General features: G+C 45.9%; 1 pseudogene; it reads right to left on the reverse strand.

Moving 5' to 3' along the window:
- Positions 1–2227: 2227 nt before the first annotated feature.
- Positions 2228–27335, reverse strand: part of LOC148055431 (uncharacterized) — a 32061-nt pseudogene continuing 6953 nt past the window's right edge.

A 27335-nucleotide genomic window follows, 5' to 3' on the forward strand; every position in this document is an offset into this window, starting at 1 on the left:
CCCATTCACTACAACCCTTTGAGCCATTCAGCCAGTTCTTCACCCAGCGCGTGTATCTGCTCATCTCACAGTTGAACAAGTTGTCCAGAAGGATGCTGTGAGGGACAGTATCAAAAGCCTAAAATCCAGAAAAACTACATCCACTGCCTTCCCTTCTTCCACTAGGCAGGTGACCTTATCATAGAAGGATATCAAATTAGTTAAACAGGAATTTCCCTTCGTGAACCCATGTTGACTGTGCCTGATGATAGCATTGTTCTTTAAATGCCTTTCAATAGCACCCAGTATGATCATGTCGGTGCTGGGGAAAGTCATGGAGCAGGTCATGGAGCAGGTCATGGAGCAGATTATCTTGAGTGCCATCATGCGGCACAACCAGGGGATCAGGCCCAGCCAGCATGGGTTTCTGAAAGGGAGATCTTGTTTCACTAACCTGGTGTCCTTCTATGACAAGGTGACCCGCTTAGTGGATGAGGGAAAGGCTGTGGATGTTGCCTACCTGGACTTTAGTAAGGCCTTGGACACTGTTTCCCACAGCATTCTCCTGGAGAAGCTGGATGCTCATGGTTTGGACGAGTATACTCTTCGTGGGTAAAAAACGGGCTGAATGGCTGAGCCCAGAGAGTGGTGGTTAACGGAGTCAAATCCAGTTGGCGGCCGGTCACGAGTGGTGTTCCCCAGGGCTCAGTGTTGGGGCCGGTCCTGTTCAATATCTTTATCGATGATCTGGATGAGGGGATTGAGTGCACCCTCAGGAAGTTTGCAGATGACACCAAGTTAGCAGGGAGTGTTGATCTGCTGGAGGGTAGGAAGGCCCTACAGAGGGACCTGGACAGGCTGGATCGATGGGCCGAGGCCAACTGCATGAGATTCAACAAGGCTAAGTGCTGGGTCCTGCACTTGGGTCACAACAACCCCAGGCAATGCTACAGGCTTGGGGAAGAGTGGCTGGAGAGCTGCTTGCTGGAAAAGGACCTGGGGGTGCTGGTTGACAGCTGGCTGAACATGAGCCAGCAGTGTGCCCAGGTGGCCAAGAGGGCCAACGGCATCCTGGCCTGTATCAGGAATAGTGTGGCCAGCAGGACCAGGGAGGTGATAGTGCCTCTGTACTCGGCACTGGTGAGGACGCACCTCGAGTACTGTGTTCACTTTTGGGCCCCTCACTACAAGAAGGACATTGAGGTGCTGGAGTGTGTCCAGAGGAGGGCAAGAAAGCTGGTGAAGGGTCTGGAGCACAAGTCTGAGGAGTGGCTGAGGGAGCTGGGGTTGTTTAGTCTGGAGAAGAGGAGGCTGAGGGGAGACCTTATTGCTCTCTATAACTACCTGCAAGGAGGTTGTAGCGAGGTGGGGGTCAGTCTCTTCTCCCAAGTAACAAGCGACAGGACAAGAGGAAATGGGCTCAAGTTGTGCCAGGGGAGGTTTAGATTAGATATTAGGAAAAATTTCTTCACGGAGAGAGTGGTTAGGCATTGGAACAGGCTGCCCAGGGAAGTGGTGCAATCACAGTCCCTGCAAGTATTCAAAAAACATGTGGATGTGGTGCTTAGGGACATGGTTTAGAGGTGGACCAGGCAGTTATGTTAACATGTTGGACTCGATGATCTCAGAGGTCCTTTCCAACCTTAACGATTCTATGATTCTATGTTTCTATGGTCTCCATAATTTTTCAAGGAACTGAGGTTAGACTAACAGGTCTGTAGTTTCCTGGGTCTTCCCTCATGCCCTTCTTGTAAATTGGAATAACATTGACTAGCTTCCAGTCAGCGGGAATGTGGAAGTCAGAAGGAAGTCAAGTAGGAGCACTGTTATGCTGAACACCATTGATGAGTGTCATCCATCAGCTGGGTTCAGGATCCTTCTGGGAGGTGGAGTTTGGGGCCCTTGGAGATCCTTCATCTCTTGATGCTTGGTTGCTTCCCACAGGCCTCCTCTCAGCTGGGGGCTCATGGTTCATGGACCCTCTGTGCCAGTCAGAGCACCACCATGGGGATCCACGCCAGGACCTCTCCCTGTCCACATTCCTCCGGTAAGTAGAAGATTCAACTATGAATTCCTCATAGTCATTGTCTGCTCTCACCATGTGCAGGACATGGTTGAAAGCCTGCCTGCAGAGTAGGCACGCAGCTCTCATTGCGGCCCACTGCCGGATGAAGCCATAGCAGAATCTATGGAAGCAGACATCCACGTAGGCCATGTTGTTGACATCTCCCAGGCAGATGGGGCATGGCTAGTCTTCTGATGCCTCTGACTGCCCAGCCCGCTGCAGCTGGCTCCTGCTGGCCTTCACAGCAGAGCCACTCTCCTCCAGACCTTCCTCGGCACCCGACGCCAAGTCCTGCAAAGACATGCAAAGTGTCTGTCCTTTCCTCGTGCTAGGATGAGAAAAGCAAAGAAAAACCAAGAAAGAGGTGGTAGAGGGGAGGTAAGGGCCTCCCAGAGAGTTTCCCTGAGGGCTGAAAAGCAGCAGCAGAAGCCCTGTGGGGCAGCCAGCCCCATGGGCTGCCCTCCACACCTGCCCCCTCAGCTCCCCTCAGGCATGCTGCCCACCAGTCCCAGACCCCCGCCCTAGCTCCCAGACAACCAGCATGACTTGAGCTAGCAGAGGGTACCTGAAGGAGGAGGTGGTCAGGGAAGATAGAGGAAGTCGTCAGGAGTCTTCAGTGCCAGGACCCCCAGCACCCTGCAGCCAGGCAGTGGGGAGAGGAGCGCTGGAAGAGGTGGCCTTAGCTCAGTGCCCAGAGCTGCTGCTCTCAAAGCTGAGACTCAAGCCCAAGCCCATGGTCCTGCTCAAGCGTGCATGCTGTGCGTGTACGCCCACAGGAGCCCTGGGCAAAATGTGCTGGGACAGAGCCTGGGGCTGCTAAAGACCAGTGAGGTCACGTGCAGTCACAGATGCTCCATGGTGACATCACAGGGGTCTCTGAGGCTGCCCCTTGACCGCCGCCCAGCAAGGATGGAAAACACCTCAAAGGGGGAAAGCCCCTGCTTCACAGGACATTGTCCATCTTCATGTGGTCTTGCAATGGAGGCTTTAACCTCAGGCTTGTCAGGTCCTGTGATGAGAGGCTGATGCCCCGGAGCACAAGGGCCTGGCAATGGGCAGCCCAGCAATGCAGGGGGGGAACTCTGGTGACCTCCTCAGAGCAAACAGAGTGCCCTGACTCAGCTCCTCCGAGGGCTGTCAGGGGAGGACTCACCCTGTGTCACCAGTGGGAAAGCCCCAGAGATGACAGAATGGTTGAGGTTGGAAGGGACCTCTGGAGGTCTTCTGGTCCACCACCCTGCTCAAGCAGGGTCACCTAGAGCTGGTTGCCCAGGACCATGTCCAGATGGCTTTTGAATATCTCCAAGGAAGGAGACTCCACAACCTCTCTGGGCAACCTGTTCCAGTGCTCAGTCACCCTCACAGTAAAAAAAGTGTTTCCTGATGTTCAGATGGAACCTCCTGTGTTTCACTGTGTGCCCATTGCCTCTTGCCCTGCCAGTGGAGACCACTGGAAAGAGCCTGGCTCTGTCATCTTTGCATCCTCCTTTCAGATGTTTGTACGCCTTGATGAGATCCCCCCTGAGCCTTCTCTTCTCCAGGCTCTTTCAGCCTTTCTTCATATGTGAGATGCTTCAGTCCCTTCATCATCTTAGTGGCCCTTTGCTGGACTTGATTTCCAGTAGCTCCATGTCTCTCTCGTACTGGGGAGCCCAGCACTGGGGCCAGCACTCCAGAGGTGGCCTCACCAGTGCTGAGTAGAGGGGAAGGATCACCTCCCTTGACCTGCTGGCCATACTTCTCCTAATGCAGCCCAGGATACCACTGGCTACCTTTGCCACAAGGGCACATTGCTGGCTCACAGTGCCCACTTTCTAATTGAGTGCCCAAAGGACAGAAGTCATTGAAGACCTGAACCCACGAAGTGTCAAACTGCTTTAATCCCTGCACAAAATATTTGTTTTTCTTCAGCTCATCCCACTGTAAGAAGACATTGCTTTTAAGACTGCCTGAACTATCAGGGATTAGAGATTAACACACACAGAGGGATGATTTCAGTGTGCGTGCACTTTTTTCCCAGGTGCTGTCTGATTTGCATTATCTCTAGTAGCAGGAGATAAAAGCTCAATTAGAGCTGAAGCTGGCCAGTACTGTGAAGGACAATAAAAAGGGCTTCTTAAAATATGTTAATAGCAAAAGGCAGGCCAGAAATAACATTGGCCATGGTCACCTCACAAACAGGGACATAGACAAAGTAGATATGTTTAATGCTTTCTTTGCCTCAGTCTTCAACACTAACAATGGGCTCTGGGACCCCCAGAGCCCTGGGCTAGAGAACCATGACTGCGAGAACAACAAACTCTCAACCAACCCCAAACTTGTGCGGGATTTGCTGCTCCAGCTGGATCCCTATAAGTCAATGGGGCCCAATGGGATTCATCCCAGGGTACTGAAAGAGCTGGCTGTCATAGCAAGACCTCTCTCAATGATTTTTCAATGCTCTTGGGAATCTGGGGAGGTCCCAGCTGACTGGAAGCTGGCAAACGTTGTCCCGATCTTCAAGAAGGGCAACAGGGATGACCCCGGTAACTACAGGCCTGTCAGTCTGTGCCTGGCAAAATCATGGAGAAGATTATTCTGGGAGTTATTGAAAAACACCTGAAAGACAATGCAGTCATTGGTCCCAGCCAGCACAGATTCACGAGGGGAAAGTCCTGCTTAACAAACTTAATTTCTTTCTATGACAAGGTTACCCACCTAGTTGACCAAGGGAAGCCAGTCGATGTAATCTTTTTGGACTTAAGTAAAGCCTTCGATACTGTCTCTCACAGTATCCTCCTGGACAAAATGTCCAGCATACAGCTGGATGAACACAGAATGCAATGGGCGTGCAATTGGCTGATGGGTCGGGCTCAAAGGGTTATAGTAAATGGGGTTACATCGGGCTGGCAACTAGTCACTAGTGAGGTTCCGCAGGGATCCATCTTGGGGCCAGTGCTCTTCAATATCTTTATAAGTGACTTGGATGCAGGACTTGAAGATTTGCTATCTAAGTTTGCCGATGACACAAAACTGGGAGGAGCCGTTGACACTCTTGAGGGCAGAGAGGCCCTGCAGAGAGATCTGAACAAATTAGAGAGCTGGGCAATCACCAACCGTATGAAGTTTAACAAGGGCAAGTGCTGGATTTTGCACCTGGGACATGGCAACCCTGGATGTACATACAGACTGGGGAACAAGAGGCTGGAGAGCAGCCCCACAGAGAGGGATCTGGGGGTTCTGGTCGAGGGCAAGCTGAACATGAGCCACCAGTGTGCCCTGGCAGCCAGGAGGGCCAACCATGTCCTGGGGTGCATCAAGCACTGTATTGCTAGCCGGTCGAGGGAGGTGATTGTCCCGCTCTACTCCGCACTGGTGCAGCCTCCTCTTGAGTACTGTGTGCAGTTTTGGGCACCACAGTACAAAAAGGATGTGAAGCTACTAGAGAGTGTCCAGAGGACAGCCACAAAGATGGTGAAGGGTTTAGAGGGAAAGCCGTACGAGGAGCGGCTGAAATCACTTGGTCTGTTCAGCCTGGAGAAGAGGAGACTGAGGGGAGACCTCATCGCAATCTAGAGCTTCCTCACAAGGGAAGGAGGAGGGGCAGGCACTGATCTCTTCTCCCTGGCAACCAATGATAGGACCCAAGGGAATAGCAGGAAGATATGCCAGGGGAGGTTTAGGTTGCACATTAGGAAAAGGTTCTTCACCCAGAGGGTGGTGGAGCACTGGAACAGGCTCCCCAGGGAGGTAGTCACGGCATCAAGCCTGATGACATTCAAGAAGCAATTGGACAACGCCCTCAGACATATGGTATGATTTTTGGGGTTGTCCTATGCAGGGACAGGAGTTGGACTCGATGATCCTTGGGGGTCCCTTCCAACTCAGGATGTTCTATGATTCTGTGATTCTATGATAATGCAAACAGATAAGAACCAGCAGATAAACAGATAAACCAGCAAGATATCATTCATAAAGTAGCTTTAAATCTTCTTAAATTAAATCAGAGCAGCAATATGTTTTGAATTTTTAGTCTTGTTTAGTCACAGTGTTCACAAATACAAACTCTTTTCCTGGCTGGTGCAAAATAAAAGCTTAGAGACCATAAATATCTGAAGTGGTGCTTGACTGAAGGTTTACTAAAGTTAAAAATATGTGTAAATAATTTAGGAGTCTAAAACAGAGTCTCAGAAGGGTTTGAGCCGCCAAGGACTGGATTTCCGAAGGTAGTTCTAGTTGGGGCCCAGAAGTATTGAGAAGCTAATAGTAGTCTTCGGCTACTAATTCTAACTAAAATCCATGCCTGCTGTAGCCCAAGTCTTCCTGGCTTTCAGCATGCCTTGCGCCTGCCGACAATCTCTACCAGGTGCACAAGGATATAGCTTTATCCTCATCAGCCATGCTCCTCTGCTCAAACTCGTCTCCTCTTGGTAGATAGGGGGAAATGGTAGATTTATACAATTCATGTTCACTTAGCTTGACAGGTGGGTTTTTTACAGCTACATGAGTCTGTGAATTGTGGCAGTGGGACATAGGTAGACACTCACTTCTTCTGACTGCTGCAGAGGGAGTAATCTGCAGTACAGTAATGTAGCAGAGAGGGTGGTGGTGGAGGTGGTACTACCTCAAATCCCAGCTGGCCTTTGTTTTAGTGCCCTCCAGTTCCTGAAACAGTTCAGGACAGCTACACTCATTAGTCAATAGATTTCAGTGGGAGTGAGGTGTGTACACAGGAGCTGGTGATTAACACCTCTGAAAATCTCACTTTTGGGTAATCATCTGGCAGATTTTACCCATAAACTTTTCTGCACCTCCTGGCATAGGTTCAGCTCCATCTCTGTCACCATTTTCCTCAGTGACAGCCATCTCTCTGGGAAAAAAGACCATATGAAGGTAGAAATGGAAGAAAATTAGAGTGGAAGGATTAAAATAACATTGAGCTGGTGATTCAACAGGGTGGGTCTACCTGCACAGAGATGTTTGCAGGACTGGAGCCAAAGTGCTAAAAGTGCAAAACCAGCTTTTCCTTGCTTTTGAGTCTTAAGTTGATTATGGAAACAAAAATGGTACCCAGAAAGCTGGAGGCAAATCTTAAGAGCCATAATCAAAACCAAAAGATGAATTGAGAAATATTTTACTCTGCCAAAATTTGTATGCAGAGGTTCTGTGTTTCCTCTGCAAGATATGATAATATTTTCCTGCATAGCAAAGGATATTGCAAATATTGGTGTGAGTGCAATCAGAAGATTAAGCAAAAGGTAGGCTTGAACACAAGAGCCTGGTCAGTCAGGGAGTGAAGTAAGTGTTTTTAATATTTTATTTTTATAGGTAACTTCTCATAATTACAAACAGCTTCTCTTTCAAAGTTTTTAGTTCACATTTGACCTACTGACTTGAACAGTTATTTTTTATTTTTCCTCCAAAATGCAAACTAATTTTTTCTCTTACTTGCATTTCTTTTGATTCATATAATTAAGCAAGAATGTAGTGAATTGCTATTAAAAGTTATTTAAAGACTGGCAGAGGAAGAACGCTTTAAAAAAAAAATCAGGTGAGCTTGCATTGGTTTAAGGGAGACAGAGTATCTAATTTTGAAAATCCTTCCAGGTGCATATTTATATTTATAGACAGAAGTTTTGACATATTGACCATTGACCCTTAATTTGCAAATTTACTTCCTGACCTCAGGTGAACAGAACCTATCTAGTCCAAATTCTAATGTTTTTTCCATTAAGGAAAAGCCCACCTGATACAGTTTATCTCTTTTTTATTACCTCCTTATGTTGAAACACCATGTAAACAGATTGTGGAATAACTGAAAATCTTAGTTTAATGTATTTTTTAAATTCTGGATAAAATCAAATCTTAAGATCAAGTTCTCTATATCCTAAGATTAAAATACCCAGGATACTATAGTAATAAAAGTTGCATTTGTAAAAGTCACATTTGTTTTGAGCTGTCTGGTGTTCCACAATTTACTTCTTTAGTCATCCTAAATAATTTAATCTTTTCATTGCAATAGAAAGATACAGAAAATAGTAGGACTACTTTACGAAATTTCAATTCACTAGGCACTAGAACAATGTAACCAGAAAAGGACTGAAAGCACCAATTCTTAGTTACCGTAGCTTGTCAGATTTATTTTTAGTGATTTTAGACTTCAGTATATTAATTAAAAAGTATTTAATTTAGTTTTACAGCAAAATGTTGCTCTTCTGGGTGTTCTTTAAGTAATGAAAAGGATTTTAGTACGAGCTGTCGTGGTTTAACCCCAGCCAGCACCACACAGCCACTTGCTCATTCCCCCCACCCCACTGGGATGAGGGAGAGAACTGGAAGGGTGAAAGTCAGAAAATTTGTGGCTTGAGAGAAGAACAGTTTAATAATTGAAGTAAAATGAAATCGAATAGTAGTAATAGTAATAATAATAATAATAACATAATAATACAATAATAATATACAAAGCAAGTGATACACGATACAATTGCTCACCACCCACCGACCAATGCCCAGAACGTCCGCGAGCAGCAATCGCTGCCCCCCTAGCCAAATCCTCCCAGTTTATATACTGAGCATGATGTCATATGGTATGGAATAGCTGTCCTGGCTGTGCCCCCTCCCAGCTTCTTGTGCACCTGGCAGAGCATGGGAAGCTAAAAAGTCCTTGACTAGGGTAAGCACTACTTAGCAACAACTACAACATCAGTGTGTTATCAACATTATTCTCATCCTAAATCCAAAACACAGCACTATACCAGCTACTAGGAAGAAAAATGAACTCTCTCCCAGCTGAAACCAGGACAGTATCCACCCCTTATTCCATACAAACTTCTGCCACATGGGACATATCAGACAATGATACATTATAGACCGGTTGCCTCATTCAGTGAGTACGACTGCTTTTTGTAGTACCATGACATAGGGTTGCTTCATGAATAATACCTGGCAGAAATGTAATAAAATATTTCACAGTACGTACACCATACATGCAGCGAACACTACACATCAAGGTTATCCCACCAGATCTCCAGCCGACCCGGGCTTTATACCCCCAGCAGTAGGCCTGTCATGTTATAAGGGGCGGAGACAAGGGAGGGACGACCCTTAACTCTTTCCGTACAGCACGTGATCTTCCGGTCGCCAGCCCTTATCTTTACTACATTTCCCCCTCCCTTAGCTCCAGTAGCTCTGGATCTCGCTGGGGAAGCTGCACGTAAAATAATCGATATATGGTAAGACTTATACAGACACACATCCGTTACATTCATGGATTTTGCCCAGTCCAGCCAGTAGATCGTCGCGGCTCCCTCATTACTCCCCCACACCATCAGGATGCATAGGGAAATGGTAACCTGTCAAGATAAGACTCAATAGATTGATTAATGTCTATACGGTCGAATATTTCGACTGGGTACCCATTCTAGCGTCCCTTTCTCGGTTTGCACACACGCATACCCACGCCCCAGGCAACGGAGGGAATAAGGGCCCCCCATTCACGGGTTTGCAGGTCCCGTACTTGAACCAAAGGCTAAGGCCCTTCGTTCTCATCGAGCCGGAAATGTGCCTGGGTTGCAGTCTGGGTTTTACAGGTGTTCCCTCGAATGGTATGATTTAAGGTAATTAGTGCCGTCGTCAACAGACGCTGTGCCCGAAATAAGGGAGGGTCAAGGGGAGGGGGAACCCCTGTTCCTGGGCTTATCTTTTCCCCCTCCCTAAGTCGGTCGAGTAACCCTTTTAATGTGCGGTGCGCGCGTTCTACGATGCTTTGGCCCGTACTGTTATAGGGAATGCCATGACTCAACTGAATATCCCAGCGCGCGCAAAAGTCCTTTGTCTTCTTGCTGACATATGCCGCTCCATTATCTGTTTTAATTTTTTGTGGGATGCCAAGTTGCGCCATACAGTCCTGCCGATGTAAAATAACTGCGAGAGCATTTTGTTTAGCATGCATAGTCGGTAAAATAACTCCACTGCAGGTATCAACTGTGACATGCAGATACTTACGTGGATTAAAGGGTTCATAAATCGTAACATCAGACTGCCATATTTGGTTGGGCTGCAACCCTCGAGGGTTTACCCCTGCCTCCCAGAGGGGACCTTTGGAACACACAGGACAAGCAGCAATCACAGAGCGAGCATCTTGCAACGTAATGCCAGCGAGCTTAGCTAAACCGCGAGCTCCACAGTGGAGTAGCTCATGCAGGCGGAAAGCTCGTCTTAGGTTAGAAGTTTCTTCAACCGCCAGTACGCTCTTTGCTAAGCTGTCTGCTACTTCGTTCCCGGCAGAAAGAAAACTCGGTATGGAACTATGACTATTAACATGGATGGGACAGACAGGAGCGGTTCTCATTTGCAGTGCGGCGAGCAACATTCCGGCAATCTCCGACGTTGCCCCAAGTGCCCATCGGCACTTCTTCAGTAACTTATATACATAGCAAGAGTCTGTGATTAGATCCAAGGCCTCTTCGGGCCATTGAGTGAGAGCCATCCATACCGCCTTGGCCTCAAGATACTGCACGGATTGTCCTTGATCTTGATAACTAATGTGGGTCCACTGACCATCCTCCTGCCATGTAACGACAGCTTTCCCAGTAATCGATGATGCGTCGGTAAAAACTGTGCGGCCTCCGGTGGGTTGTTCAACTATGGCACTAGCTGGCAAAAAATGGAGTACCTGGATTATCTCCCCACAGGGGTGTGGTCTTAGACCTTCAATACGACCCGTAAATTCAGCTATCGCCGCTTGCAGGAGCCCCACTTGTGGAAGTACGAGCTCCCACTGTGCCAAAGAACAGGGCAATGCAATGACCTCCGGGTCCTTCCCTGTTAAGTGTTGAGTTTGCCTCCGACAGCGGAGAATAAGCTGGGATAATAATGTTGGCCAAGAAATTAAAGCCGTCTTTGGTTTGCCTTGATACAACCAAGCAAAAGGCCAGCCTTTTTCACCATTATTTTGAATTAGTAAACCATGGCCAGCGGTATGGGTCATGTAAATCAGGGCAGTGACCGGTTGTTCAGGTGTAAATCGAGCGAGACCCCAATGCTGGGCCCGCCCCATAATTGTCCTAAGAATCTCCTGATGGTTTCTTGAAAGAGTCCTTGGAGCTAGGGGGGAATCTCCTCCTTTCAGGAGTTGATATAAGGTAGTCATTTCTGCCTCAGATATTGGAATAAAGTTTCTAAGCCACAATAGTTGTCCAATTAATTTTTGCGCCTCATGGAGTGTTGTCACTGTAGTCCGAATTTCAAATGATTGTGCTGTCACGCTTCGTGGCCTCAGTTGAGTACCTAAATACTTTACTGCACGCCCTACCTGCGTTTTCCAAGGCTCAATGTGTAACCCATGCCGCTCCAAACTGACTATCAGCTGCACGCGTGCCTTTTCCAGTAACTCCTCTTGGTTGGACGCCAATAACACGTCATCCATGTAATGGAAAATGATGACCGTAGGGAAATTTTCTCGAATGGGGCGTATCGCAGCGGCTACAGCAATTTGACACAAGACTGGTGAGTTTTTCATGCCCTGGGGTAACACCTTCCATTGATATCTGGCGCACGGGTGTTGATTGTTAGGCTCAGGAACAGTAAAGGCAAAGCGTACTCTATCTTCTTCATGCAAGGGAACACTAAAAAAGCAATCTCTAATATCTATAACCACTATTTGATAGTCAGGTGGAATCATGGCCGGAGAAGGGAGGCCCGCTTGTAGCGGGCCCATGTCTTGTATACATGCATTAACTGCGCGTAGATCATGTAGCAGTCGCCACGCTCCCGATTTTTTCTTTATCACGAAAATGGGGGTGTTCCAGGGACTTGTAGAGGGTTCGATGTGTCCTGCGTCAAGTTCTCGTTGTACCAATTGTTGAACGGCCGCCCTCTTTTCCTCTGTCAATGGCCACTGCTCTACCCACACTGGTTTATCTGTCAACCAGGTGAGTTTTAATGGGCGGACACAGGCAGTGGCCATTATGATAAATTTGTACGCAGCACTATATTCATCTTCTGCAAGCAACATCGTCCCAAGATGACAACGGGTAACTCAGCAATGGCGGGGTTACACCATGCTACCCTAGCTTGTCCGGATTCCGGATCCTTCAACATAATTTGCATTGGGTTCCTGCTTTGATGTGAGGTCTGCATGCCTCCCACGCCTTGCAGCGAACCTCTCGGTTCGAGTGGCCAATCATCTGGCCATAGATGTGATGGGATTACTGTAACGTCCGCTCCTGTATCCAAAAGGGCTCTTAACACGAGGCGTGGTGTTCCCCCCAACTCTGGGAGCCATGGGGTAACTATAATATCTACTTCTGGTCGTGTGGTCATGTTTAGGGTGAGTGCCACATACGGCGAGGCTCTATCCCCAGCCTCCTCTATTGCGCGCTCCCATCTCCCCAAGGCAGCTGAGTTGGATATTGCGTCATTGGAACCGCAGGTGACTGTGCTGGTCCCGGGGAAGGAAAGACTCCCTGTGCCATACATTGCGCTGCTGTCGTCGGGCCTGTTGAGCTGATCGCTGGGGCAGGTGGGGATGGCACGGCCCCCTGCCATCCCCTCTTCTCGTTTCCCCAGCCCGGTCTCCTTTGCTGACTCCCCACTTTGCACTGTCGAGCTCTGTGGCCTAGTCGCCCGCAGCGCCAGCATCGTAGGTCTCTCTCTCCTTCCCCTGTTCCGGGGGTGTTTGTTTTTGAAGGGCATTGTCGCGCCATGTGTCCTTGCCCCCCACACTTATGGCACATAAGTCGTGCATCTCGACAGGCCGCATGGACCGCAGCCACTACCGGTTGCATACTTTGCACCTGTTCCTGTTCCAGCACGTAACGAATCATTTGTGAAAGCGTGGTCCCTATGGGTAACTGTCTTAGCAACACTGCAGTTTGTGGGTTTGCTTGTGTACGTGCACAGTCAAGCAATATCGCCTCCTTAGCCTGCTCAGGAAGTCGAGCAACCTGGAGCGCCGCTTGCAGCCGGTCCAAAATCTTTGTGAAGGGCTCACTTAATGATTGCCATATTTGGACCCATGGAGGCTCCCTTCTATCAAGAGCCGCGATGATGCGTATCGCTTCCTGGGCAGCTTTCGAAGATGCAGCAAAATCGCGCCCCCGCATTCGCTGAGCCTGTGCCTGAGGAGTTGCGAACTGCCCTTCACCCATCAACTGCTCTAAAGTCACTCCTGCCATGGGATGGTTGGCCTGTTGCGCCTCGATAACAACTTGGGTGCACCGATTCCTCCACTCCTCCCTAAACAATACCATCATCGAGGGGGTCAATACGGCCCGCATCAACTGAATGATATCAAAAGGTGCAAGCGGCGTTGCAAAAACACAGTCTAGTAGGACTTGGGTTTCTGGGGAATTTAATCCATGACTTTTCACCGTTGTGACCAATTCTTTCACCAACTTCGCATCTAACGGTTGCCACTCATATCCCCCACCTGGGGCTGCTCGGATAGGAAATGCTTGAATCGGAGGGGCCTGGAATCGCACTCCTTCCAAGACACAATTTTTTGCAATCATCCGCCAATCCGTCCCGTTTGCCCTCTCTTTCGGCTTTTCCCCCGGCATTAGACTTTCTGCATTTGCCACCACCCCTCTCAATCGGCTGATCAATGCCTCGAGTTCCCTTGAAACCTCGTTAGTCCGTCTCGGAAGCGGGAGCGGATGAGCAACAATCGAGGATCCCTCGTCACCCCCTTCGCCCTCACTGCTATCAGAGCTCATGGGGTAATCGTGTACAGGCTCCCTCCACTGTGAGGGAATACCAGTTTGCTTTTCCATTGCCCCAGGGATAGGGGGTCCCTCTGGTGGCTCAGGTATCACTGGCAGTGCCGGGGGAGCCCTACCACCCCCCCCCCGATGTCCTGCACTCCGCTCTCTGTGTGTCCAGCACTCATCGATCACTGGGATACAACGGGGCGTCCTCAGAAGGTGATGGTGCCTTGCCCTCCTTTTCTCCTTCCCGCCATCTTCCTTCACGTAATTCGCGATACCGCTGGGATCCCACATCGGCCCCCGGGACCCAATCCAGCAACCTATCAGTCAGCTCCCTTTCCACACATTGTTGCAACTTGCCCCAGGGGTATTGAGGAAGTGGCAGATCCGCCGGTGCAGGAGGTGCCGAAGGTTCCGTGGGCGGCCGCTCTAAACTCCCCACTTGTATCAGGAACACCTTTCCTGACTCCTTTGTTCCCACTGCGCCATAGTCTCCCTGCGCCTCCCCTTCCTCCGTTGGCTCAGCCCCCAGTAACAACGGTTCCATCTGTGTCCCACAGGCCACTCCTTCCCAGCCAGCCTGTGTCCCCTCCAAAACTAAACTTGTTGGCTTTTCGTTCCCAGGAGATTCATGCCCCATCAGCGCGCCACGTGCGGCAGGCCGGCGCCGCCTTGCCGCAAACCCCCTCTTGAGCACCCTTGTCGTTACCGACTTTAGTACCTTTATGAGTTCCGCGAGCTCCATCGCTGTTGCCTGATCACGTCGGGTTCACCACTGTGCAGCAAACACTACACATCAAGGTTATCCCACCAGATTTCCAGCCGACCCGGGCTTTATACCCCCAGCAGTAGGCGTGTCATGTTATAAGGGGCGGAGACAAGGGAGGGACGACCCTTAATTCTTTCCGTACAGCACGTGATCTTCCGGTCGCCAGCCCTTATCTTTACTACACATACACACACAATGAAGAAGAGTTATAAAGAAAAATGTTCAGGTGACAAGGAGTATAAAAATCCTTTATACATTCAGAGGGAGCCTGTGTATATTACCATGTGATAGGAGAGATGCCATCAAGCATCTGACTGACTTCAGCCAGAATCCCACACTGGATTCCTCCAACACACAAACACCAGCTGCATGGATGAATGCTAACAGAAGTTCACAGATTGAAGGTAGTAATAAGTTTTTGAACTCATAGGCTATGTGTGTGTCTCAAACCACAAGGAGAAAGCAAGACCAACTTTTCCAAGTAGCATATGTATTTCTTCACACTCCCAAACCAGACCCAACCCATAGAAGAGTACCAGGTAACCATACCTTCTCTTATATGTCAGCAAATCATCTTCTGTGCAAGATCTTTATGTTAATGAAGCACTTTAAATTGTTGGGAGAAAAGACAGAATGAAGGTCCCATTTATGTCATATTACATTTGTATTACTGTGGTGGGTTGACCTTGGCTGGATGCTAGGTGCCCACCAAAGCTGCTCTATCACTCCCCCACCTCAGTTGGACAGGGGAGAGAAAATATAACAAAAGGCTTGTGGGTCAAGATAAGGACAGGGAGAGATCACTCACCAATTACCGTCACAGGCAAAACAGACTTGACTCGGGGAAATTAATTTAATTTGTTGCCAATCAAATCAGAGTAGGATAATGAGAAATAAAACCAAATCTTGAAACACCTTACCCCCAACCCCTCCCGTGCTCAACTTCACTCATGATTTTTTTCTCTACCTCTTCCCCCCTGTGGTGGTGCATACCCCCCTCCCCCGAACTTTTTTGAAGTCTCAGTAACTCCCATCAAGACTTGGCCTTTGTGTAACGAGTTTGGCGGTTAAGCGTCCCTTGACCATATCAGAAACTCTTACATGGCTAAGGTGGGAGCAGCACTGTCTCTACCAGGGAGCCAGTTGCCCCCTGACAACCTTGGAACATATTTTACGTCTGTATCAGGAATAATCAGCCACCCCCGACAGCCTTGGGGCATATCTCATCTGGGTTGTAACTCAGAAGGATCTGTACCAGCATCACTGGAATTTCTGAGAACTTTAGTAATTTCCAACCCAGATTGTGACAATAGGATGGAAATTTACTGATGCCTAAAGTCAGTCATCTCACGACCCTATAAACAGTGATGCCAAGTGAGACCCTTTGAGCTCTCCTGGACCACAGTGGGCTGCGCCAGCATCTCCCTCTGAGCGGGACGCCTCTCACAGCTGCGAACTCTTAAGTTTGCATACAGAGGCCTGACAACAGGACCTGGGCTGATCTCCAGCGCCTTTCACTCCTCGAGACTCAACCTTCGCCCGTTGAGACAATCATTTGATGCGAGTATTTCACTGAACTAGAGGGGAATTTTTACTGGGTACCTTTGCATATATAGAGGCCTGATGACAGGACCTGGGCTGATCTCTGGTGCCTTTCACTCCTTGAGACTCAACCTTCACCCGTTGAGTTAATTATTTGATGTGAGTTTTTCACTGAATTCAAAGGGAATTTTTACTAGGTACCTTTATATATGCTTATTGTGAGTATTTCACTAAAGTCGTGACAAATTACTAGGCCTATTGTGTGTGTGTGTGTATCGATACAACTATTGTAGTAAACCCTATTTAATCACCTTGTAGATGCTAAATTAACCAATGATTAGTTATTGCTAAATTCCTGTGATTCTCTCTTAACTGTGAACAAACCTTAAACTGCTGCTAGACATATATAATCCTTAGACATAAACCGTTGACCAAGTCTGAGACTAGGATTGGATCCAGCCGCACCTAGGCTCCTCTCTGAGAAGGAGTTCAGAAAGCAAAGGGGTCCATTCTGAACCTCGTGACCCTTTTGCTCCTTGTATTTTCTTCTAACTCAATTTCCTCTTTCCTTCTCTTTATATATATATATATTCCATTCATTTAATAAGTAATAGAGTGAACCTTGCCATTGAACTCTGTTGAATCACACTTTCATAGATTTCTATTAAAATCACTATTTGCAAATATCTTTGATGGTGATTCTTTAAGCGACCTAGCCACTCATCTGTGACACCCCTGAGTGGTGCAGGGGGACGGGGAATGGGGATTGCGGTCAGTTCATCACACGTTGTCTCTGGCACTCCTTCCTCCTCACACTCTTCCCCTGCTCTAGCGTAGGGTCCCTCCCATGGGAGACAGTCCTCCACAAACTTCTCCAACATGAGTCCTTCCCACGGGCTGCAGTTCTTCACAAACCACTCCAGCATGGGTCCTTTCCACAGGGTGCAGTCCTTCAGGAACAGACTGCTCCAGCATGGGTCCCCCGTGGGGTCACAAGTCCTGCCAGGAGCCTGCTCCAGGGCAGGCTTCCCATGGGGTCACAGCCTCCTTTGGGCATCCATCTGCTCTGTTGTGGGGTCCTCCACGGGCTGCAGGTGGATATCTGCTCCACTGTGGACCTCCATGGGCTGCAGGGGGACAGCCTGCCTCACCATGGTCTTCTCCACGGGCTGCAGGGGAATCTCTGCTCTGGCGCCTGGAGCACCTCCTCCCCCTCCTTCTTCACTGACCTTGGTGTCTGCAGAGTTGTTTCTCTCACATATTCTCACTCCTCTCTTCCGGCTGCTGTTCCGTAGCAGTTTTTTTCCCCTTAAATATGTTATCACAGAGGCACTACCACTGTTGCTGATTGGCTCAGCCTTGGCCAGCAGCCGGTCTGTCTTGGAACTGGCTGGTATTGACTCTATTGGACATGGGGGGAAGCTTCTAGCAGCTTCTCACAGAAGCCACCCCTGTAGCCCCCCTGCTACCAAAACCTTGTCTCACAAACCCAATACAATTACATAGGTTTGGGGAATATGTTATGTTGTCCTTTTATGATGCATGATGATAGTCTTCATATAACCAAGCTTTTCATGCATCAACTCTCTATAAATAGCAAGCAATTAATGCTCACTATTTGCCTATTCTATAGAATATATTTTTTCCTGATTATATACATACCATGATAGAAAAACTGAGAAGAAAATATTGTTTGTTTTCCTGGTTCTATCAATTCTGTGAATATTACTTTTAATATTTCACAGCTTTTTAATGGTTACGTGTAAAATGTTCACAGTGAACATATGCTGTTGCAAGTAAACAGATTAAAATTCTAGAAAAAGTTTACTTATATACATATCCAGATAAATAGGCTGTTTATTAAGTTTGACATATGTGATGCTTGACATTACAAGAAAAACATTTATAAATTTCCATAGCAAATATAATAATTATCATAATTAATGCTAAAAATGTAGTGTGTACTATTCATTTATTATCATATATTTACTCAGAATAGCTTTCAAAAATGTTTTGTTGATTTTGTCATTTGCCAGAAATTAAGATATTGTTTTTCAGGATTAGCAACACATTAGGTATTTTTTGTTTTAGGAAAAAATGAGTTTAAAAAACAGGGAGAGTTGGTGAGGCAACAGGTAAGTAAGCGTATACCACACCTACATGCATTCTATAGCCAATGGTCCACACTGACCAAAGTTACTCGTTTATTGCTGTTGAAGACCAGGCATTAGATCCCAAGTTTAATAGCTCCAGGCAGTATATGTTTAATTGCAACATTAACAGAACACAAACCTCAGCTTATTTTCTATTCCCATAAGCTCAACTGTTCTAGAATTTTTTATAAGGATTTCTCTATCCTAAACCCAGGTAATTTTAGACAAAGAACTGGTTTTTTTATCTTTCCTACGGTCAACTGGGACAGACAAACCAAATCAGGCAAGAAAACTATTTAGTCAGCTTCACCCTGCTGGCTTTTGACACATACCAATAGACCAGATCAGTGAGAAGAAAGCTTGCACTGATGTATTCATGCCCAACAGCTGTTTCAAATTTGAGATTTTATAAAAATGTGCATAACAACTACAGGCCACAAACCTGATTTCTGCTGACCTTTTCCTGCAGAACACACCACCATTCTCACATGACCCTCTCCTGCTCTCCCTGACCACTTCTGCAGAGCTTCTGTTCTTAATAAGCCTGTGGTAAATGTATACCATGAGGACCACCTATGAATGCCACTAAAAGGCAACGCACTGGCAAAACATAATATTCAACCCATGCATTTGACTCATCAACATCCCATCTATACAACCTCAGAACGTTTATTTCCAAAAAGTCATCGTCTCTCCCTTTTGATACTACTTTGAAATTGATTGGGGAGAACCTTCACATCTTATTTTCAAACTCTACAGTGTAGCATGAGGGGTTTTTCCCCTCCCTTTTCTTTCTTTTTTTTCTTAAAGGTAATCCAAAATTTAGAAAATCTTGTTTATTTCAACTCTGTGTTTTTGTAATAAGGTAGGCTTAAGTGATTGCACTTACACAATGTGAATTACACTGTGAATTACACTTACACTGTGTGAATACACACAGTTTTACAATCAAACCCTCTTTTGAGTATTTCTACATGCATGAAATACATTCATAAACGTTTCTGCCCTAACTAGAAGTTCTTCATATCTGGTTATACCATACAAACTTCATTTTTACATACAATGCAGAAAGATAGCTAGAACAGTTGGTCAACCTTAAGAGGTCCATGTCTGTGAGACAACAGTTTTATTCAGACTCAGTGTCCTGATGGTATTTTTGTTCTTGAATTCAAGAAAAAGGATCAATATTACTTCTTAACATTTTGGACTCAAAGTACGGACTTCAGAATAGCTTTCCTCTTCCTCTCCCCAGTTCTCAACAGAGAACAGTCTTGTACTTCCACTGCTTCCAATGATGAGTAAATAGCTTTTATTTTGATCTCTTTCTTTTTAGATTGTTAATTTTTTTATAAACTAATAACCCCAAGAGGGTTTGAGAGAGAAAACATCTAAAAATCTTTCAATTTGATCATAGCAACAGCATATACATCTGTTCCATAGCTCCCTCATATTCCCAGTAAATCTGAATTCTTTCCGCAGTGCCCTCCTGGGTCATTTTCCTTTGCAACCCACCAATCAGTTCAAACTGATCTCATCACCGCCTTCCCACAGAAGCCATTTTCCTTTCTGCGGACTGTCCTGGTTTCAGCTGGGATAGAGTTGATTTTCTTCTTAGTAGCTGGTATAGTGCTGTGGTTTGGATTTAGGATGAGAATAATGTTGATAACACACTGCTGTTTTGGTTCTTGCTGAGTAATGCTTACACTAGTCAAGGACTTTTCAGCTTCCCATGCTCTGCCAGGTGCACAAGAAGCTGGGAGGGGGGCACAGCCAGGACAGCTGACCCAGACTGGCCAAAGGGCTATTCCATACCATATGACATCATGCTCAGTATATAAACTGGGGGAAGAAGAAGGAAGGGGGGACATTCGGAGTTATGGTATTTGTCTTCCCAAGTAACCGTTACGCGTGATGGAGCCCTGCTTTCCTTGGGATGGCTGAACACCTGCCTGCCGATGGGAAGTGGCGAATGAATTCCTTGCTTTGCTTGTGCACGCGGCTTTTGCTTTACCTATTAAACCGTCTTTATCTCAACCCACGAGTTTTCTCACTTTTACTCTTCCGATTCTCTCCCCCATCCCTTTGGGGGGGAGTGAGTGAGCGGCTGTGTGGTGCTTAGTTGCTGGCTGGAGTTAAATCATGACATGGACCCAATCCTGGATTTCTTATCATTATCCTATTGTCATCTAAAAACAATGCAATTTCTGAAGCTTTTATCTGTTGGCTCTCTATCTGATAGCTGATCTATATTTTTGCCTTTACAAGCTGAATACAAGAGTCATCTCTGTTAGGGACAGCTGTATGCTTTCCTTTTTGCTCTGTACTTGCACAGGTGTGTTGCTATTGCTGTAGTTTATGTAACCTTCAATTCAGTTATATCCACATTAAAAAAAGTACTGTTTAATTAATGCTTATTATTCAACAAGCACTATTTCTAATCTTGATAACACCGCAGTCTGGGATCCGTCTCTTTTACTTCTCTAAGTGATCACCTTAGGAGCAATTGCGTATTTTCAGAAAATTGAACATGAACCTCGGTCGTCACATGTCTTCCTCTGCCAGCTATAAAGCAAGCTTCAAATGTATGCAAGTCATCACCACATATCGAAGATTATATTTTTGGCAGTGGGAAAGAGAGCTTCATGCTCTGATCTGTGTTCTGTGCAGTTATTGGAATTTTATTCTTTTGGTTTTAGGAGGACTCCACTTGCTCCTCTTTATTGGCACTGTAACTGTGGAAGTAGAGGTTAATCAGTCTTCTCAAATAAGGTCATGTACAGGACCAGATTCTCAGTGCCTGTACTGTTGTCCTGAAATCTTGCCAATTTCGAAGAGAAAAAGACATTTTGTACAAATGCAAGGCCACATTTCAGGTCAGAAGAAGTTTATTATGAAACAGACAATATACTCTGTCTCAAGAAGTTGGATTAGAAAGTCTTGAGGTGGCTCTTGTACTGTTCCTCATAGTGACAGAAAAGGTTCAGAGATATCATGAAAGCAAGAATAGAATATTTTCTCCCCCCTCCTGTCTTTGAGGGTCATTTATTGATTTTCACTAACTTTCCTTGGCATAACAGTAATGACAGAAGTCCAGGCTGGAGCTTTGAGGCAGATCTGCCTGCATCTTTTTTTTTAAAGCATACCAAGATTACCAAAGACTGCTAAAACCTTAAATTGGCTCTTGGTTGAAGATGGATGTATGGATGTTCTAGGCCTTTCCCAAATAATATGAGCAGCTCAAAAGGACAAAAAAAAAAAAAAGCTTTTACAATCAAAAGGCAGATTTTATCTGAGCAGATGTTACAAACAGAAGATTTCGAGTGAAGTAAAAAAGACCAAATAATTTTCTCCCTTCTACCCATTTTGGACTTGTAGGGTGGGTTGTTTCCTTCAGGCTTTTTCTCGCATAAATTATCTGGGGTTTTTTTGGCTTCCCGATCCACAGAAAACTCTACATTATCCCATCTTTCCCTCAGACCTGAAGGTCAGTGTCTGCTTCTGGTGCTCGTTAGCAGTCTCCCACTCTTTGCTATACTACAGTCTTCCTTCTTCCTACATTTTTATTTTCCCCTTCTTATGTCTGTCTTATACTGTCCTCTGCAAAGTTTCCAGACTGAGCATCCTTAATTGCTCTGAAGGAAGGTGGAGTTTCCCATTTTTTTCCCTACCATTTCCACATACACTTTGGCCAGACGAAGGCTCTGCATCCCAGACCCATCTTTTCAGGATGTGGACAAGAAAATAAAACTGGTGTGCCCATGACAACTATAGAGCCAGGTTTTATTAGAGCTGAAACTAGAATAATGATGTTTTAAAACACTAATAAAGAGACAGAACATAAAAGCGACAATCAAATTTTGTGTTTGTGTTGGTAAGCAGAACCCTTCCCCCAGTCTTATTGCCAGTCCAGCGGCTGTACAGCAGAGTAGCAATAGCCCCTTTTGAAGCCCCAGCAGAGAGTCTCCCTTCTGCCTCTAGCAAGACCCTGGTGCCTGTGGCCCCAGCTCCCCTGCACAGTCCCTGCCTGTTCTGCCTGATGCTTTTCTGCCCATCTTATCCTGTGCTCTCAAAAGTGCTCCTCAGTGACTGCACAGTTGCTCCCAGAGACTCCCCGCTCCAGTAGTTACATGACCCAGTAGGCAGATTCCAGTGACAAAAGATCCTAAACTGCCTTGGTTGGAGTAGCAGCACTGTTTTTTTTGGGATGGACTTGACACTTTTAATAGTTTTAGGGTTTTTTTGGGTGTGTGTGTGTGCATTTTTGATTCCTTTCATGCCTTCTCAAGGGCGATTCACAAAACTTTAACAAAATCTTTTCCCCTTCTCTGTTCCACCCACTTCAGTTTGCTCTTCCTTTATTACTGCATTGATATAGGATAATCTGTTCTTCTAACTCCATCAATGTACAGAATTCCTTATCTTTCAGCTCTTCCACATTGTATTTAAGTAGTTCATACATATTTGTTTAAAGCCCAAACATTTTTTCCACACAGTACTTTTAATGCAATATGTACATCCAGAGTCAGACATTTCCCTAACTGCTTGAAAAACTGTCTTACCACCCTATAAATGTATTTTTACTCTGTCTCTCACAGCCTGTTTTACAAACAAAGCTTCTCTGACATCTCCTGGAACAGTCTGGAGCAATGTTCAGGGAGATAATATGAAAATTGGGTCTTGGCTGACAGGCTAACCAAATGTTATTGTCCCAGAGCAGAAACATTATGTGTCGTGGTTTAACCCCAGCCAGCAACTAAGCACAACACAGCTGCTCGCTCACTCCCCCCACTCGGCACTGGTGAGGCTGCACCTCAAGTACTGTGTTCAGTTTTGGGCCCCTCACTACAAGAAGGACATTGAGGTGCTGGAGCGTGTCCAGAGAAGGGCAACGCAGCTGGTGAAGGGTCTAGAGAACAAGTCTTATGAGGACGTTGTAGCGAGGTGGGTTTCAGTCTCTTCTTGCAAGTAACAAGTGATAGGACGAGAGGAAATGGCCTTAAGTTGTGGCAGGGGAGGTTTAGATTGGATATTAGGAAAAAATTTTTCACTAAAATTTTTGTCAAGCATTGGAACAGGCTGCCCAGGGAAGTGGTTGAGTCCCCATCCCTGGAGGTATTTAAAAAAGACATGTAGATGTGGTGCTTAAGGACATGGTTTTGTGGTGGACTTGGTAGTGTTAGGTTTACGGTTGGACTCGATGAGACCAATGAGATGGTTTTTTATAATGTTCCACTTAATCATATTTCTATGAAAGACAGTGATGAAAAAAACAAGTAGGAAACCCCATCCTGGATCAGAGCAGATAAAGATGACTGGCCTATCCAGGAGATGAATTGAATTCAGCTCCTATTTGTATCTGTCCTGGTTTCAGCTGGGATAGAGTTAATTTTCTTCTTGGTAGCCGGTATGGGGCTGTGTTTTGGGTTTAGGATGAGAATAATGTTGATAACACACTGATGTTTTGGTTCTTGCTAAGTAGTGCTAAGTAGTTGCTAAGTGGCACTCACACTGGTCAAGGACTTTTTCAGCTTCCCATGCTCTGCCTAGTGCACAAGAAGCTGGGAGGGGGCACAGCCAGGACAGCTGACCCAGGCTGGCCAAGGGGCTATTCCATACCACATGACGTCATGCTCAGTATATGAGCGGGGGGAGTTGGCCGGGGGAGGGGCAACGATCGCTGCTTGGGGGACGGGCTGGGCATCGGTCGGCGGGTGGTGAGCAATTGTATAGTTTATCACCTGCTTTGTATTATTATTGTACTATTATTACTTGTTTTTATTATTATTGTTATTATTACTATTACTACTGTTCTATTTTTATTTTACTTTAGTTATTAAACTGTTCTTATCTCAACCCACGAGTTTTCCCCTTTTGCCCTTCTGATTCTCTCCTCCATCCCACCGGTGGGGGAGTGAGCGAGGGGCTGCGTGGTGCTTAGTTGCTAGTTGGGGTTAAACCACGACAGTATCAGATAGGATATTACAAACTTAAACCTGAATGCAAGGTGAGGCCACTCAGTGGAATAAAATGAGAGGGAGCAGGAACTGATTACTTCGCGATAGGAGGAGAGGAAACGGCCTCAAGCTGCGCCAGGGGAAGCTTAGGTTGGATATTAGGAAAAACTTCTTCACCGAAAGGGTAGTCAGGCATTGGAACAGGCTGCCCAGGGAAGTGGTTGAGTCTCCATCCCTGGAGGTATTTAAAAGAAGGGTAGACGTGGTGCTTAGGGACATGGTTTAGTGGTGGACTTGGCAGTGCTAGGTTAACGGTTGGACTCAATGATCTTAAGGGTCTTTTCCAACCTTAATGAGTCTATGATTCTATGATTCAGTACTAAGTGGTTCCACTAAGTCCTCTAATCGCAGCCCTGGCTCTAAGGAAGTTTCAGTGAGTAATGAGTAAGGGGGTAATGAGTAAGGCTAGAACAGGGGGTGGATATCTCCCTCCAGCATTTTTCTCAGCTGGACCCATATAGCTATTTTTTCTGACCCTTTGTGCAATACTTGTCACTGAAGTAGGATAATCTAACAAACACATAATTGGGCATAGTAAACAGAAAACAGAAAAGCTAAGGTGAAATGGCTTTCCGAAGTCATATAGTAGATCAGTAACAGAGATGGAAATAGGATCTTGACTTCATACTCTCCACCAATCCACTGTCATCTGGACTGTGCTACAGCAGCAGGATCAGATGAACTTAACCGACAATGTTTCCTTTTAGATTCGTGAACCCCAAATTCAGTTCTCATCTGAGAATTAGCCTTTTAAAACTATTTAAACACAATGCCACCAGAAAGAAATAATACCGCGTAGCTTTTGATCGGATTACAAACCAACAGAGCTGGCAAACCATGACCTAAGGCTTCAGCTAGGTGTGTTGTTGGGGGAACCAGTGGTACTTGTAAATCATACTCAGGAAAAGCTAGCTGGTTGCTGATGAATTTTCGGTGGAAAGATGGTGACATCTAGTGGTATTGCTCTTTGCACAGTCCACATTATGTCTCAAAGCATATTGGCAATAGTTCAGCGACATTTTATTTAATTCTCTTTTTGAAAGCTTTAATACTTTATGCAGCATCAGCTTTTCACCAAACACACTGGCTTCTGAATTTTTAAAATGTAATTGCTCCATTTGTCGTTGTACTCAAAAACATAAGTTGTCATAAAGGAGTGATTCAGTAGTCTGCAAATAATGCTGTATCATAAAACACTTTGTAAATATTGTGATAACAGCTTAGACTTTTCTCTCTAACTTAAGTTAATGAGTTACTTCCATCAGAATGACATGCTGGATTCTGTTTCAGTAGGGACGTAGCTCCAGGGAGTAATTTATCCCTCATAAAAAAAGTGTTAAGAAAGAATGGAACAAATCACCCTTAAGGTGCTTTTTTCTCTCTGGTGTGGTAATTAGTATAGTCTAGATGCCTAACTTTGCAACAGTTAAACTTAGGTAAGATGAGTCATACCTAAAGTGACTTTGGTGCTTCTCTCTCATTCAAAGTCAATAAAGTCTAGTCTGTTAAGCCATTGAAAGAACTGCTAGAAATGTGGCTTAAAGAGAAGTTTGGACAATGAAAGATAAAAGATAGGGGTGTGAAGAGAAACCAAAGTAATATCTATAACAGAAAATTAACCAGTGCCAGGGCTTGTTTTTATTGCTGGAGCTCAAATATATGAATTACTAACCTGCTGGACAAGCCCATAATCTGGGCCAGCTGGACCCTCCCAGATGGTTGTTGAGCATGGGCAGGGGACATTCCCAACAAGCTGTGTGTACAGGCCCCCCTGGTTTGGGAGCAAAGACAGGTTCATAGTATGGAGGTATGCTGTTCTGTGCCAGTTGTTTTACTAGTACAGTTGTAGCCTAAGTGTTAGTTGGCTAATGTGAGAGGTATCGGTGAGATGCTCTCCAACCACAGTACTGGTAAGTTCTTATAATGTTTTTGATGCAGCTTGAAAATGTAACAATGAAGTAGAATTCCTAAAAATTTTCAGCATACACTGACTCCCTCTTCCTTTGTCTTCACCTTTAGCTAGCCCAATACTAGGTTCCCAAGTGGCTTTGGTATCATATGTGATATATAGTATAGGCCATTTTGTTGTCCATACAATTTTATGGTTATGACTGTACTGAGGCTATTGCAATCTAGAGGGGTTGGAGATATGGGCTGTCAGGAACTTCCTGAAGCTGAACAAAGACAAATACAAAGACCTGGGACAGAATAACCCCACTCATCTGTACAGGTGGGGTGTTGACTAGCTGGAGAGCAGCTTTGCAGAAAATAACCTGAGGGTCTTGGTCGACAATAAATTCAGCATGAGCCACAGTGTGCCCTAGCCATCAGTAGAAGGCCTCCAGCACCCTAGGCTATACGAACAGGAGGGAAGCCAGCAGGCTGAGAGAAGTGATTCTTCCCCCTTTGTTCGGCACTTGTGAGACTGAATCTGGAGTACTGTGTCCAGTTTTGGACTCCCCAGTAAAAGAAGGAAATTTGAAAAATAAAGTGAATTTAGTGGACGACCACCAAGACATTCAGTGACTAGAGCACTTGCCCTGTGAGGAGAGGCTGAGGATGAGGACTTGTTCAGAAGGGAAGGCTCAGACAAGATCGGATTATTGTCTTCAGCTACCTAATGGGAGGGCTTAGAGAAGACAGAGCCAGACTTTTTTTTGAGGAGCACAGTAAAAGGCTGAGAGGCAAAAGGCACAAGATGGAACTTGGGAAATTCTGACTTGATACAAAAAAACCCCGTTTTTACCATGAGGACAGTCAAACACTGGAACAGGGGCCCACAGGAGCACTGGAATCTACATCCTTGGAGGTATTCAAACCTTGGTTGGACACAGTGCTGAGCAACCTGACCTAACTGGCCCTGCTTTGAGTAGGAGGTTGGAATGGTGGCTTCTGGAGGTCCCTTCCAGTCTGCATGCTTCTATGATGCTAAAAGGAAGCCATGCCAGAAGTCAGTAAATCAGCACTTAAAGGATGTGTAGAAAGAAAAACAAGAAAATCTGTAACTACATGAACTTATTTTTCTTTTCAGAAATACAGCCTTAGCAATCATTTTACTGTGAGTCAGTTGTGAGTCATTAGCCAGGTCACGTATTTATCTTACAGTCATCCTCTAAACGTAATCAC

Source organism: Nipponia nippon, unplaced genomic scaffold (genome assembly GCF_047370975.1).
Source record: "Nipponia nippon isolate SJK-2023a ecotype South Korea unplaced genomic scaffold, ASM4737097v1 scaffold_22, whole genome shotgun sequence".
Lineage (NCBI taxonomy): Eukaryota > Metazoa > Chordata > Aves > Pelecaniformes > Threskiornithidae > Nipponia > Nipponia nippon.